The sequence below is a fragment of the Dendropsophus ebraccatus genome, chromosome 7 (genome assembly GCF_027789765.1).
Source record: "Dendropsophus ebraccatus isolate aDenEbr1 chromosome 7, aDenEbr1.pat, whole genome shotgun sequence".
NCBI lineage: Eukaryota > Metazoa > Chordata > Amphibia > Anura > Hylidae > Dendropsophus > Dendropsophus ebraccatus.
Genome location: NC_091460.1, coordinates 131430156 through 131445663, shown reverse-complemented (window position 1 = coordinate 131445663; position 15508 = coordinate 131430156). Strand labels below are relative to the sequence as shown.

Sequence of the window (15508 nt, the reverse complement as noted above, 5' to 3'; positions counted from 1 at the left end):
CGACGCGGGGAAGCCAGTGCCGTGGTACTTTTTTTGAACTGTGGCTTGGTTTCCACATACGGCACCGTTCTATTCCCGGGGCTGAAGCACTGGAGGCGGCCCAGCTTGCCACCAGTGGCAAGAAACCTCCTATGACGCGGCTACTTTTTGTATGAATTAATTAATTAATCTATTTATTCTTTTTGCTCTTTTTAAGCCATTTTAATTGCTCAAATTGACAGCTGCCAAGTATCCATCACATCCCAGCCACCAGTGCCGAAAGTGGGCCAAACTGTTACACTGCGTAGTAATTATACAGGAAAGTTTCTATTGGTTAACTGGTATAAAGACAACAAGATACTTCTGACATATAACCCGGAAAAGCCTTCAGATTTGACCACTGGGAACCAGTTTGATACCAGAATGAAAGTACTGGCTGATGGATCGCTACAGATTTCAAAAGTTACTGCTTCAGACGGTGGAGACTACACTGTACAGGCAACTCTCCCAGACAAATCTGATCCTATAACTGGAACATTTCATCTGACTGTAGTCGGTAAGTAACATAATGAGAAAATAAATGTTGTAATGTCAGTGGGGTTTCATTGGTTTTAAATAGGGTATTATGGGCAAATTGATGGGCTAACCACAGGATAGCTCATGAGTTACTCATCGACAAAGTACCTGCACCCGCGCGGATCAGCTGTCACACATAATTATATTATCTTAATATAAAGTGTCAAGTATAAATATGTATAGGCAATAATATTGTCAGCCCAATCAATTGATAAGGAAGTAATAATTATTATTATTACTATTATTATGTTGCTGTTGTTTAACCCTTTAAGAACAGAGCCCAAAATTACCATAAGGCTAGAGCCAATTTTTTAGTTTTGCGATTTCGTTTTTTCCTCCTCGCCTTCTAAGAACTATAACTCTTTTATTTTACGTCTACAGAACCATGTGAGGGTTTGTTTTTTCAAAAACAGGTGTACTTTATAATGGCGTCTTTCAATCTACCATAAAATTAATGAAGAAACCCCCAAAATATCATTTATGGGGTGAAATTGGGTGAAAAATGTGATTACACAAATTTTTTGGGGGTCTGTGTTTATGTAATGCACTTAACCCCTTAAGGACGGGGCCTATTTTCGTTTTTGCGTTTTCGGTTTTTCCTCCTTGTGTTTAAAAGGCCATAGCACCATTTCCACCTAGAAACCCATATGAGCCCTTATTTTTTGCGTCACTAATAGTACTTTGCAATGACAGGCTGAATTTTTGCATTAAGTACACTACGAAACCAGAAAAAAATTCAAAGTGTGGTGAAATTAAAAAAAAAACGCATTTCTTTTATTTGGGGGAACTGTGTTTTTACGCCATTCGCCCTGGGGTAAAACTGACTTGTTATGCATGTTCCTCAAGTCGTTACGATTAAAACGATATATAACATGTATAACTTATATTGTATCTGATGGCCTGTAAAAAATTCAAACCATTGTTAACAAATATACGTCACTTAAAATCGCTCTATTCCCAGGCTTCTAGCGCTTTTATCCTTTGGTCTATGTGGCTGTGCGAGGTGTCATTTTTTGCGCCATGATGTGTTCTTTCTATTGGTACCGTGATTGCGCATATACGACTTTTTGATCGCTCTTTATTACATTTTTTCTGAATTTGATGCGACCAAAAATGCGCAATTTTGCACTTTGGGATTTTTTTGCGCTGACGCCGTTTACCATACGAGATCAGGAATGTGATTAATTAATAGTTCGGGCGATTACGCACGCGGCGATACCAAACAAGTTTGTTTATTTATTTATTTGTTTACTTTTATTTAAAACCTGGGAAAAGGGGGGTGATTCAGACTTTTATTGGGGGAGGGGGCTTTTTACTATTAACAACACTTTATTTTTTTTTTACACATATACTAGAAGCCCCCCTGGGGGACTTCTAGTATATACACTGTGATCTCTCATAGATATGCTGCAGAGATCCATGAGATAGGCACTCGTTTACTTCCGGCTGCTGCAGCCGGAAGTAAACGAGTGCCAAGCCGAGGACGGCGCCATCTTGGACGCGTCCCCGGCCGGCATCAGACAGGGAAAGGTTGCCTCCGGTAATCGGAGGCAGCTGTCAACTTTGACAGCTGCCTTCGGTTAGCTAATTAGCGGGCACGGCGATCAGACCGTGCCCGCTAATAGCAGCGGTCCCGGGCTACTCGCGGCACCCGGGATCGTGGCACTTCAAGTAGTCCGTGTCCTGGGCTGGCTCCGGCGCTGTAATCACGCCACTCTGGGCGTGTGTAGAAAGTGCCGCATGGTGACGTCATTAGGGGGGGCCGGCATTGCACGTCGGCCTGGCCGACGTCTTTACTAAGCTGCGCATGCGCAGTGCAGCCGGAGAAGACGCTGCGGTACTGCGCCTGCGCGGCGTAGTACAGCAGCGGCTTCACCCACAGTACTGCGCATGCGCAGCTTAGTAAAGACGTCGGCCAGGCCGACGTGCAATGCCGGCCCCCCCTAATGACGTCACCATGCGGCGCTTTCTACACACGCCCAGAGGGGCGTGATTACAGCGCCGGAGCCGGCCCAGGACACGGACTACTTGAAGAAGACACCCGCCCACCGTGACTACTTGAAGAAGCCGCCCGCCCACCGTGACTACTTGAAGAAGCCGCCCGCCCACCGTGACTACTTACAAGGTAATTTGCATAGAGCCCGGGAGACTAATAAACTAACTTTGCGGGCTCTATGTACAGGGGACGGAGGGGACAGGGGGATGGTTAGGAAGCGTGCTGGCTGATCTACCAGCACGTTTCCTTAGCTTTATAGCCAGTTTTTGTGTGATTGGTTCCCTTTAATGGCCCAGCTATTTTTTTTTTAAATACTAAGATATGGAGGTATAAGGGTAGATCCCTGCGGCTTGCTTGGGGGGCTCCTGGCATCTGGACATCCCCCTCAGCCAATCAGTGCGCTGCCCCAAGCAGTCACTGATTGGTTGAGCAAGACGTCAGGATGCTGTGGGGAATCACAGTGGATTTTGCTGCAAACTCATATCTTGAAATCCGCTGTGATTCAGTTATGTGTGAACCCAGCCTAAAACTAGTTGAGTTAGTCACTGAGCTAACAATTATCTGTAGTTGAAAAGATATGCATCCGAGCGCGCCCGCATCAGAACTCCCCACAGCACGCTATGGGGCGTGCGGCCGGAGCCACTAACTCCATAGTGTGCACTGACAGGGTTTTCTGCAAAGGCTGCAGAAAACGAACATGTCAGTTGTTTGTGCCGCCGCTAGGGATCCCGGCCGGAGTATATACTGTGTGTATAAGCTCCGGACTGGATCCCATACACGGCAAGGTAGCAGATACTCTCGTAATAATAACAGTTGTATAATGGCCGTGGTTTTATGAATATATACATTGTGTGAACATAGCCATAAACTGTACCTGTGATAAAAAAAAAAGTTTGATATGTCAGAGAGACATTCGGGGTCCCAATCACTTGTAATAAGCCATTTACCTTTGTCGTGTCGGATCGGGGATCTGTCGATAGAGTCTGCTCACAGGCAACTTTATGTACAGATCGCCGATAGTACTGATCAATGCTGTGCTATGGCATAGCATTGATCAGGATACGCAATCTAATGATTGCATGTTTAACTGTAAAGAAAAAACTTTAAAAAATATCTTTTAAAAAATAAACCCATAGAAAAGTTTAACCCCTATAACGACCATGGGCGCACATTTACGCCCCCACTGCCTGGGCCTTAAAGGGGTAGGGAGAGTATTTAAAGGGTACCTGTCATTATAACATTCAAAATCGAAATCAACAGGAGATGTGAAACAAAGCAAGTAGAGATGAGTGAATCAGATTCATTTTGCTTCCTATGAAACAAAACTGATTTGCACTCATATCCTTCAGGCTACCAATTCAGTGCGGAGGGAGGATACCATCTAGGGACCGCTATGGCTGTATCCATGTTTTCCAAGCCGCTCCTGGATGGTATCTTCCTCCCTGTATGGAAGGCAGCACAGAGGCTAGTCTACATCCACACTGCAGCTGAGCATAGGGAAAGCAGACAGAGAGATAGAGTTTAGAGGGGAGTAGCCGGGGGGCAAAATTGCATAAACCAGTTAAAGAAAGGTCAGAAATAGTCCGGCTCCTACATACATACATCAAATCCTGGAAAGTTCCCTGAAATGACAGTTACTTTAACCCCTTAAGGACGGGGCCCATTTTCGTTTTTGCGTTTTCGGTTTTTCCTCCTTGTGTTTAAAAGGCCATAGCACTTGCATTTTTCCACCTAGAAACCCATATGAGCCCTTATTTTTTGCGTCACTAATAGTACTTTGCAATGGCAGACTAAATTTTTGCATTAAGTACACTACGAAACCAGAAAAAAATTCAAAGTGTGGTGAAATTGAAAAAAAAAAAACGCATTTCTTTTATTTGGGGGAACTGTGTTTTTACGCCATTCACCCTGGGGTAAAACTGACTTGTTATGCATGTTCCTCAAGTTGTTACGATTAAAACGATATATAACATGTATAACTTATATTGTATCTGATGGCCTATAAAAAATTCAAACCATTGTTAACAAATATACGTCACTTAAAATCGCTCTATTCCCAGGCTTATAGCGCTTTTATCCTTTGGTCTATGGGGCTGTGTGAGGTGTCATTTTTTGCGCCATGATATGTTCTTTCTATCGGTACCTTGATTGCGCATATACGACTTTTTGATCGCTCTTTATTACATTTTTTCTGAATTTGATGCGACCAAAAATGGGCAATTTTGCACTTTGGGATTTTTTTGCGCTGACGCCGTTTACCGTGCGAGATCAGGAATGTGATTAATTAATAGTTCGGGCGATTACGCAATACCAAACATGTTTATTTATTTATTTGTTTACTTTTATTTAAAACCTGGGAAAAGGGGGGTGATTCATACTTTTATTGGGGGAGGGGGCTTTTTACTATTAACAACGTCCCGGAGGAGCGATCTCCCCCACTAGACACCAGGGAAAGGTTGCCTCTGGTAATCGGAGGCAGCTGTCAACTTTGACAGCTGCCTCCGATTAGCTAATTAGCGGGCACGGCGATCAGACCGTGCCCGCTAATAGCAGCGGTCCCGGGCTACTCGCGGCACCCGGGATCGCGGCACTTCAAATGCATTTTTATCATGAAAAAGCAGTTTGAAGCCCCCAACCTGTCTTCATTGTTCTCCTATGGAGAGAGCTAAAGAAAAGACCAAAACAGGACAACAAAGAGTTAATCTACAAATCCCTCACCCATTATCTCCTGGGACAGTCACCACTGACCTGTCTGAGCTCGGATTACAGCTGTCACCCAGCTCCGTGCCTGTAATCCTCTGTTATCTGCTTTCTGCTGCCGGCTAACTCCCTCCTTCCTCCTCCCCCCTCCCATCTCCCTAGAGCAGAAAGGGTACGACTCCTGCAACAAATCACAATTTCCTGATTTTTTTTAGTGAATGGAAAAGTGGAGGGAGGGGGGACCTGGGAAAAGGCTTTTTACATGCAGATAATGGCATATTTGGCTAATAAACCCAATTACAACGTTTCTTAAAATCGCCTGTTCTATTGATTTCTGCAAAAAATAAAAATAAAAATACTACAGTGACTCTTTAAGTTATAGTTGTATGGCATAGCTATCTGTTAGGGAGTACCCTGATGAATACCTCCTCTGGACAACAGAAAGATGTGGTGTGAAAAGAATTTTACAATGCAGTGACGATGCCATCACCTTACTGATTTCGGCAGTGACAGCCGTTTCACGTGTCGTGCGCACCTTTTCAGACATTGCCCCTTCGTGCTCATACAGTTGCTTTTTGGGGGTTCTAGATTGTAATTAATTTTTTGATTCTTTTTTTCTCCCTAAATTTATTTTGAACAAGGCTGTCTTTTAAATTCTTACATCGTATGAACATTACTATACTATAGTTTTATCAGTAAGTTGTTTAGCTAAAACGGGATTGTGCTACACTAGATACCAGTTCTCACAAATAGCTCTGCACACCTTGTCGGCTACAGGACTGTATTTAAAGGAAAAGGCAAAACACAACTTAGTGTCCGAAGTGTTGTTGTGATGGATTCTATATTTACAGATTAAGTTGTTGCGTTGTTGTATATAAATCCTCTCATTTGCTATCAGCAGATGATTCCGTGGGTTCTATCTTTGGAAAACACGCTTGGCCACCTCACCCGTTTTCCCCAGGTAATTTTCATCTGTTTTGTTGATTCTATATAATCTTAGATGTTGTCCATTTTGGACCGCTTTTTTAATAATTTTATATGCTTAGAGTGAGAACTTGTAAAATGTTTATTTATGTTAATATAGCTCAAAAATTCTGAAATTCACTTGGGGTACCGTTCCATATTACAAAGATATCACCAACAAACCCGTGGTAGACTGTCAACATCTCTGCAAATAGATTTAGGGTAGGTTCACACCGGAATTACAGCAGATTTCAAACTGCCAGGTCCACGGCGAAACCCGCTGAGATTCCCAATACTGTCAGTTTGTATGGGTTTACAGACTCCTTTGCCAGTAAGTAAACCCTGTTGCCTGTAACCCAGCGTAGACCAGTGAATACTTTACCTGTTCGCACTTCTGTGGTTCCCGGCTTCCTGACGTCCCGCTCATCCAATCAGTGGGTGTGGCAGGATAGCGCATTGATTGGCTGAGCGGGACGTCACGGAGACAGGATTTGTGAAGGTATAGGCGATGGGCATACCCATTTTGAATATACTATCTATCAAATTGAAAGGTATTATTTTGAAAAAATGAGCTGTAAGGCTTCTCAAACAAATTGAACAAAGTCATCACCTTTATCTGCCTTTTGTAGTAATATGTTAAGGCATGAATGCAGAATCCTGGTATATAGGTTCTCTATATCTATTTTCCCTAAGAGAATTCCTTCATGCTAGCCTGTGTCTTTTAATGTCGACAAAAATTTATTGGAATATTTTAACAAAGCTGAAACCCTTTTTTAGAAGAGGTTGCAAAAGCCTATCTACATATTTGGAAAGAGACTCAGTAACTGAGGCTATTCAAGATACAATAGTGCGTCCTGGATGAGAAATCTATGTCTTTTAGGGATGTGGTACCAGCAAAATAGACAAAATTCTCTTCTCTAGTGTAGATACTCCACAATCTTTCTTCCACATGGTTACAGTATTTTCCCCTTGTCTGCTTTTTTTATTGGCATAAGTTTTATAAGAGATAGAGGCAGAAAGTGAGGAGAGGGGGCTTACTGTAAGTGTCTGTATGTGACGGTATGTTTATCTATGCAAGCAGTATATACAGTGTGTCTTTGCAAGCAGTATATATAGTGTGTGTCTGTGCAAGCAGTATATACAGTGTAACAGCACACAGTCGTGTCCTTTACCCCCTACTTGCTCTGGGTCCCATTGTGCTGTGATCATCTTCCTTTCTCTCAGTTTGCTTGTTCTCAGACAGCTTCTCTTGTTCTGAGCTGGCCTTTTGGAGGAGTGGGCTCCCTCTAGTGGCAGACATGCGCCTGTCCACCTGTATTTATAAGCTCAGCCCACAAGCTCTAGAGTCTTCTTCTTCTTCTTCTTCTTCTTCTTCTTCGTGTCTGTGTAAGAAGTATATAAAATGTGTGTCTGTGTAAGCAGTATACAGTGAGTGTCTGTGTAAGCAGTATATTCATTGTTTATCTGTATGAGTCTCTGTATGTATGTGTATATGTGCCTGAATGTATATGTTTTTTTTGCGTGTATGTATGTATGTATGTGTACATATGTAACTGTATGCGTCTGTATGTGTATATGTGCCTGAATGTATGCATGTTTGTATATATGTGTCTGTAAGGCTCTAAAAGACCTCTTCAACTTCTTCAAACCACCCAGCCCATTCACAGCCTAGTTATTGGGGCTCATGTGCCATGAAATGCAATGGTGGTAAACTTCACAGCTTCTCAAGCGACTTCTTTTCACAGCTTCTCTGGCGATCTGCCATTTCCTCTCCCTGTCAGTTCTAGTGCGCATCAGAAATACTTTAATACTATGATAAAAAGAAAAAGCAAAAATCTTGGGGGAGATTTATGAAATGGTGTAAATATACACCAGGTGTAAACTGCCCACAGCAACCAATCACAGCTCAGCTTTCAGCTTTGATAAAATATAAGAGGAGCTGTTATTGGCTGCTGTGGGCAGTTTACACCTGGTGTATATTTACACCATTTCATAAATCTCCCCCTATGCGTTGGCTTTTCTATTTAATTTCAACAATTGGTGTTGTTTACATGCTTTCCTGTATGCTTACATGATTATTCCCTCAGGATACCCTCTCACTTTAAAGGGGTACTCCAGCGTGGGGGCTATTTTGGGATCTGGCCAGGGAGGGGGTGGCTGAGAGAAAAGACGTCCACTCACCTCCCCGGTTCCAGGGGTGGGTCTCACATCACGGCACTCTGGTGCCCGGTTCCCGGCCGCTTCCTGGTGTCTTACGCGGACCCGAGACGTGATGTCTCAAGTCCGCTCAGCCAGTCAGTGACAGAGGCGGGAATCCGTTTCAAGTCCGCTCAGATCCCGCCTCTGTCACTGACTGGCTGTCTGTCACGTCTCGACCCGCGTCAGACACCACGAAGCGGCCGAGAACCAGGGACCGGAGCGCCGCAATACGGGACCCACCACTGAAACCGGGGAAGTGAGTGGACGTCTTTTCTCTCAGCCACCTCCTTACCGGCCAGATCCCAAAATAGCCTCCACGCTGGAGTACCCCTTTAAGTTGTTGGACCAGTTCACCCTCATCCTCGCAATTCAGGTGCCAGAGTCTTAGGAATTGCCTATTTAGAATTGCTTGCTTGACATGAGGGAGATGAAAACTAGAAAAATGTAAAAAAGAATTAGTAGCAGTGGATTTATGAAAAACAGATGTAACAATCTCATGATCCTTAATCTCCACCCTCATGTCAAGAAAATTGAGACACTGGTCCCCCAAAAACTGCCGTAAACTGCATCTTTATTTTATTGCCTGACTGTTTTTCTGTTCCCAACCAGAGAAAGAAGATAAAAATGACAATAAAGATGAGGTAGGTAACAATATACTGCGCAAATGGTTGTCTGGATTTAGTATACAGTGCTACCTTGGTTTAAGAGTAACTTGGTTTAAGGGTGCCTTCACACCTACCGTATCGCAGCAGAAAATCCGCTGCGGATCCGCAGCAGATTTAACTAAGTGAATGAACACAGCATTAAATACGCACTGTCAAATCCGTTGCGGATCCGCAGCGGATTTGACAGTGCGTATTTAATGCTGTGTTCATTCACTTAGTTAAATCTGCTGCGGATCTGCTGCGGATCCGCAGCGGATTTTCTGCTGCGATACGGTAGGTGTGAAGGCACCCTAAGAGTGTTTTGGTTTAAGAGCTCACAGTTTTTCAAAATTGTGACTTGGTTTAAGAGCATTGCTTTGGTTTAAGAGCTCCCTGTACTGGATAGGAGGGAGAGTGGGGGAGGGGCATGGTCTGCATAGTAGGGTCTACAGCACTTTACCCTGACCCAGGAAGTCTCCCTCACCTTCCAAATCATGGCAGATCCACTTTAGGCTGGGTCTTGCATCAGGGGAAAGGACTGTGGGGGTAATCTCTCCATAGCTGTTACCTCTCTCCCTGGACAGAGAGTGCTGCTATACTGTGCCCACATCTGTCCTGCTCATTCCTTCCTGCTCCCTGCAGTCTCTGTCTGCCCTTGTGTTTCCCATCCTCTCCATTACTGTACAGTAACCTATAGTATCACACATTCTGCTGTTTCTGAATGTTTGTTTCATTTGTTTTACATGTTTTTCAGAACAATAAATCATTATTTTTGGGGTGTGGAACCAATTGTCTGCATTTTAATGATTTCTTATGGGAAAATTTACTTTGGTTTAAGAGTGGATTTGGATTACAAGCGCCGTCCCGGAACGAATTATGCTCGTAATCCAAGGCACCACTGTAAATTTTTTACCAAGTACAGCCAAGAATAGGTTAGCGTAGCAGTGATCAATGTATACAATCTAATGTACTGTATGTATGTAATAGAAAGACTAAAATAGTGAGAAAAAATAAATAAAAGTTTTAAAAAACATGACATAGCCTCTCCCTCAGTAAAAGTCTAAATGGTCCCTCCCTTCCCATTTTATAAAGAAAACACATAAAAATAGTAAAATAAATGAACATATTAAGGGAATTTATGAAGACCGGTGTACAAGTACGCCAGTCTTTTATTAAGCCCTGCCCCTTTTTCGCATACACCTCTTAGTGAATCCGGGCGCCCGAGTCTGCACCCGGCGTACCAAATCTACACCTGCTTCCAGCAGGTGTAGCTTTGCGTCATGATTTGCACCTACGAGCACGTGTAAATCATAATAAATGATTTTACTCTTAATAAAAATAGTAAAGCATTAAAAAAAAGCTAAAAATAATATGTAGGCTCTCTAGGAGTAAATCTTACTGATAGGACAATTAAATTCCAAAGAAATGTTTATCGTGAAAAACCTCATATTTTTATCTTTTTAAAAACATTTTAAATTCATACATTCATAAAATATATAATCACACTAAATAAATCCAAGATATGCACCAAAAAACAAAAAGGACAATCAAATGACTATTTCAAATTATATAGAATAGATATTTCGATTCGAAAGATATATAAATAAAATAAAATAAAAAAAAAGCTATATAAACATATTCAGACTGACCTAAAGAATAAAGATATCATGTCAGTTTTACTGTAAAGTGCATTACGCACACACGAAAGCCCCCCTAAATGTGCGGAAGTGCAATTTTTATATCAGTTTCACCCCATAAATGATATTTTGGGGTTCCCTCATTCATTTTATGGTGGATTGAAAGATGCCATTACAAAGTACACCTGCTCCTGAAAACAAGCCCTCACATAGCTCTTAGAAGGCAAGGAGGACAAAATGAAAATTAGCCGGTCCTTAAATTGTAACTGTTATTTTATTTTTTTTCAAATATTTTTATTAGATTTTTCAAATTTTATCTATAACAATACAGTTACATATCAAAGAAAGACATAAATAGGATACAATATAGTAACAAAACAATTTTGCTATAAAAAACAATAGAATCTAAAGAACAAAAATTAATGTTCTACAGGATCGAAAGAAATGTAGATAAAGAATCTCTATCTTTGATATAGTTAAGGAACTCTGAGTACTCCTAGGGTGCCCCTTGCCTCCGCCGTCTGATACCAAACAGTATTACAAAAGTGTTTCATAACAGCTTCCCTCTCCTCCTGCGACATAACCTTTATAAGAAAAAAATTCAATTTTTTAATGAATTTTCTTGTGGAAACATCTTTGTTGCGGATTGCATCCAGCATTTCCCAATGAAGAGTTTCTTTAAGCGAGGTTGTTAGCTCAGAAATAGTGGGAAGTGTGTCAGAGATCCAGGGGTTTAGTAAGCCTTTTAAGGCTAATAACAGAGTAAGATGAATACATTTTGAGGCTATAGGTTTTTCAGAGGGATCTCCATCCCCGGCCACCACAACATGAAAAACATAACTGAGTAGAGTTAGAGGTATGGATTCAATCCATGTATTCTGAATAAAGGTTTGTACTAATTGCCAGTATGTCTGAATTTGAGAACAAGACCAAACACAGTGTAATAAATCTGCGCTAGGTTCTTTACATTTTGGACAATATGTCAAGAAATCATCTGGCATGGTGGAGTAAGAAAAGTTAAAAGCTTAAATTGCCTTATGGAGTAGCCGGAAGTGGATTTCCCTCAATTTCACACTGGGAGTGGCTGCAGTAACATATCGGATGCTATTTAGCAATTTTTGTTCCAAATTATCTGTTTGTATTTTTGCAGCCCATTTCCGGAGAAAAGGGGGAGGAGATTTGTGTAAGGAATCAACACATATCCTATGGTATATTTGTGAAAGAGATAAGGTGGGAGAAGAATTGGAGCATAGAAAATCAAAATCATTAGTTTTTTCTGCCTTCGCACAAGATTTAACTCTATTAATAGCAAAAGAACACAGTTGTTCAAATAAAACCTGTTGATGGGGAGGGATATCATACATGTCTCTAAATTTTTCCCAAGATAACAACTCTCCCTTATCTGAGTCCAGTAAGTTACTTAAGTGAGTGATTTGTTTTTGTTTCCATACCATATAGTCAGGATTGATGTTACCATGTAGAAAGAGGGGATTGTCCCATAATGGGAAAAACTTAGAAAGACTAAATTGGAGTTTATACAATTTTCTTAAAGCTTTCCATGTGGCCACGGTATCAGCGATAATAACATTGTGTTTTAAATGTGAGGGTAGTTCTGAAATAGAGAAGTAAAGAAGCGAAGCCAAAGGCCAAGGAGAAGAAAGAGCAGACTCCAAGGAATAATTAGAAAAGAAAGAAGTACCGTTAATCCAGTCTCTGATGTGTCTGAAAATGGAGGCCAAATTATAGAATCTGATATTAGGTAATTGAGCACCACCTTTATGTGTGGGGAGGCTGAGAGTATCATATGCTATTCTTGGTTGTTTTGACCTCCAAATAAATTTGGTAAAGGCTGATCTGAGTCGAGAAATATCCTTAGGTTTTAGTAGTAAGGGGATCATTTGTAAGGGATACAATAATTTAGCAAATGACATCATCTTAATAAGATGAATACGGCCTAAGATTGAAAGGGGTAAATTTTTCCACCTATCAAGTTCTTGTTCTATTTTTTGGAAGATTGGGATATAATTTAATGAGTAGAGAGAAGAAGGGGTATGTCCAATTTTAATTCCTAAATATAAAAGGTGTTGTTTTGCTATACCTTCAGGGTAAATATGGGGAGCCAAGTGTGGTATTAAGGGTAACAATTGGCTTTTAGTAATATTAATTTTAAAACCAGAAAATGAGCCAAAGTTTTTAAAGATTTTTAAAACACCAGGGATGTGTGATGTGGGATTTTCTAGGAATAATAAGGTGTCATCAGCGAAGCAAGCTATTCGTACTTCTTCATTGCCTACTTGAATGCCTTTAAATTCAGGTGTGAGGAGAAGAAATCTAATTAAGGGCTCTAATGCTAAATCAAAAAGAAGGGGGGACATTGGGCAACCTTGTCTGGTTCCTTTAAGGATTGGGAAAGTGTCAGACAAGAATCCAGGTGTGAGAATGCGAGCTATTGGGTTATTGTATATGGTAGAGATAAGATCTTTAAAAGGTCCTGTAATGCCATAACGAGAGAGGGTCATATCCATCCATTCCCAGTTAAGATTATCAAATGCCTTTTCAGCGTCTAAGGCAAGCAGTCCTGGTGAATGGTTTGGATTTTCCCTACGTCGTACTACTTCCTGTACAGTTAGAGATGTCCTAATATGAGTTATCGCTGAGCGGCCCTTTATAAAGCCAACTTGGTGGCTACTAATCAACTTAGGGAGAAATAAAGCAAGCCGGTCAGCCATAATTTTTGTAAGAATTTTTAAATCTTGATTTATAAGAGAAATAGGCCGATATGAGCATGGAAGTTGTGGGTCTTTCCCTTGTTTATGGAGTAATCGAATATAGGCCATTTCCCCTGAAGGTAACATGCATTTATTATCTATTAATAATCAGATCAGTATTTAGAACTTTATAAAATTCTCCACTAAATCCATCTGGCCCTGGTGTTTTATTATTATGAAGGGAAGATATTGTTTTAGATATATCCTCAGGAGAGATGGGGGCACTTAATGATGCCAGAGAAGATTCATCCAATTTGGGAAGATTCAGAGACTGGAGAAACTGTTGACCCGCTAAAGGATCTATAAGATCAGAAGAGTAAAGGGATCGGTAAAATTTTTGAAGAATATTAGAAATAGTTTTTGGATCAGAATGTAATAAACCATTATGATCTTTCATATTTTTGATATGGGAAATAGGGCGTTTACTCTTTGCTAAGTTAGCTAATAATTTTCCTGTTTTATTACCATATTTATAAAGACGAGAAAAATAGTGATCTTTATATAAATTATTAAGTTTTTCTTGAGCTAATTCAAATTCCTTTTTTGCTATACACCAAAGGGATTTTGTTTTGTTCAGAAGGTAAAGATAAGAAGGTAGTGTATGCATTACGAAGTTTAGTAGTAAGAGTATTGTAAGAGGTGGTCGCTTCTTTTTTACGTGCAGAGAGATAAGAGATTCTATTGCCTCTTAGTACAGCTTTGGCAGTTTCCCAGAACAGTATAGGAGTTGTGGTATTTTCATGACTGGCAGGCGTAGACAAGACAAGAGACAGTGGGCCCTAGATCTGAACCCACCCACTGTCACCTGCCTACTTGCCTCAGTCGACCCTAAACGGTCGCGGACAACCACGGAGTCGGTCCCTACACTGCGTAGGTGAATACACAAAACGTAGACAGACAAACAAAACACAATGGAGGATAGTCAACTAGCAGGGTCAAAACCAAACAGACAACGCAATACAAAATCAGAAGGAGAGCGGATAGTCAAATGTCAAGCAAGAGGTCAGAACACGGGTAGAGCAATAGCAAGGGGATTAGGACAGGGAACGCTGGGAAAGGCGCAGACTAGCTGGGACTAGTAACAACTAATAGCCAGCAGGAAACTGAGGGATCTGACTGCTTTTTATCCTGGATCAGAGACTAGGTCCAGCAGCTGATTGGACCAGCCCTGATCCCAGCACCAAGCTCAGCTGAACAGATCTAGCAGTGCAGTGACCCCTGCACTGCCAGAAGTCTGACAGGCAAGGCAGGTGTGGCTGGAAAGTAAAACACAGTTCATTCAGTGCAAACACAGACAGAAATTCAGCGCTTCCTCGGCCGCCCGGCATGGACTGAGTCACATTCCTAACATTACCCCCCCTCTTATGAGGGGCCTCAGGACCCTCACTCAAAGGACGACACTTAGAGGGGTTACAATTATGAAATTGTTCAATGAGACGGGGAGCGTGGACATCTTGGCTTGCCATCCAAGTCCGTTCTTCCGGGCCGAACCCCTTCCAATGAATGAGGTATTGAACGGAGTTCTGCACCCGGCGAGAGTCCAGAATTTTCTCAATTTCAAACTCCAGCTCCCCTTGAATGACCAGGGGATCTGGAGGAATAGATGGCAACACAGGAGTGATATACCTTTTCAATAGAGCCTTATGGAACACATTATGAATTTTCATGACTCTTGGCAATTGCAACCTGAAAGAAACAGGGTTAATTATCTCAGTGATGACGTATGGCCCAATGTATTTGGGTGCCAGTTTTCCAGACGGAACCCTAAGTTTCAAGTTTTTGGTGGAAAGCCACACCTTGTCACCCACTAGGTATTCTGGGCCAGATATGCGTCTTTTGTTGGCTTGTTTTTTCGATAATTCCTGGGCTTTAACCAAGTTCTCAAGAGCTTGGGCCCAGACTGTGCACAGTCTTCTATAGGTTTTTTCAGCTGACGGGTTAACAGATTCAGCAGCATGCGCAGATGAAAACCTCGGATTAAAACCATAATTGCAGAAAAACGGCGACATTTTGGTAGAATGATTTTCTCTATTATTGAGGGCGAAT

At 41.5% G+C, this 15508-nt stretch overlaps 1 protein-coding gene across 1 annotated transcript in view; it reads left to right on the top strand.

Annotated features, from left to right (window-relative positions):
* The first annotated feature begins 425 nt into the window (after nt 1–425).
* The window catches only part of LOC138797813 (uncharacterized), a 47724-nt gene continuing 32641 nt past the window's right edge, over nt 426–15508 (top strand). Inside the window, exons 1-3 of the mRNA XM_069978489.1 lie at nt 426–535; nt 6150–6212; nt 9023–9054. The gene's annotated coding sequence lies outside the window, so the exon portion shown is untranslated. The remainder of the gene's footprint in view (nt 536–6149; nt 6213–9022; nt 9055–15508) is intronic.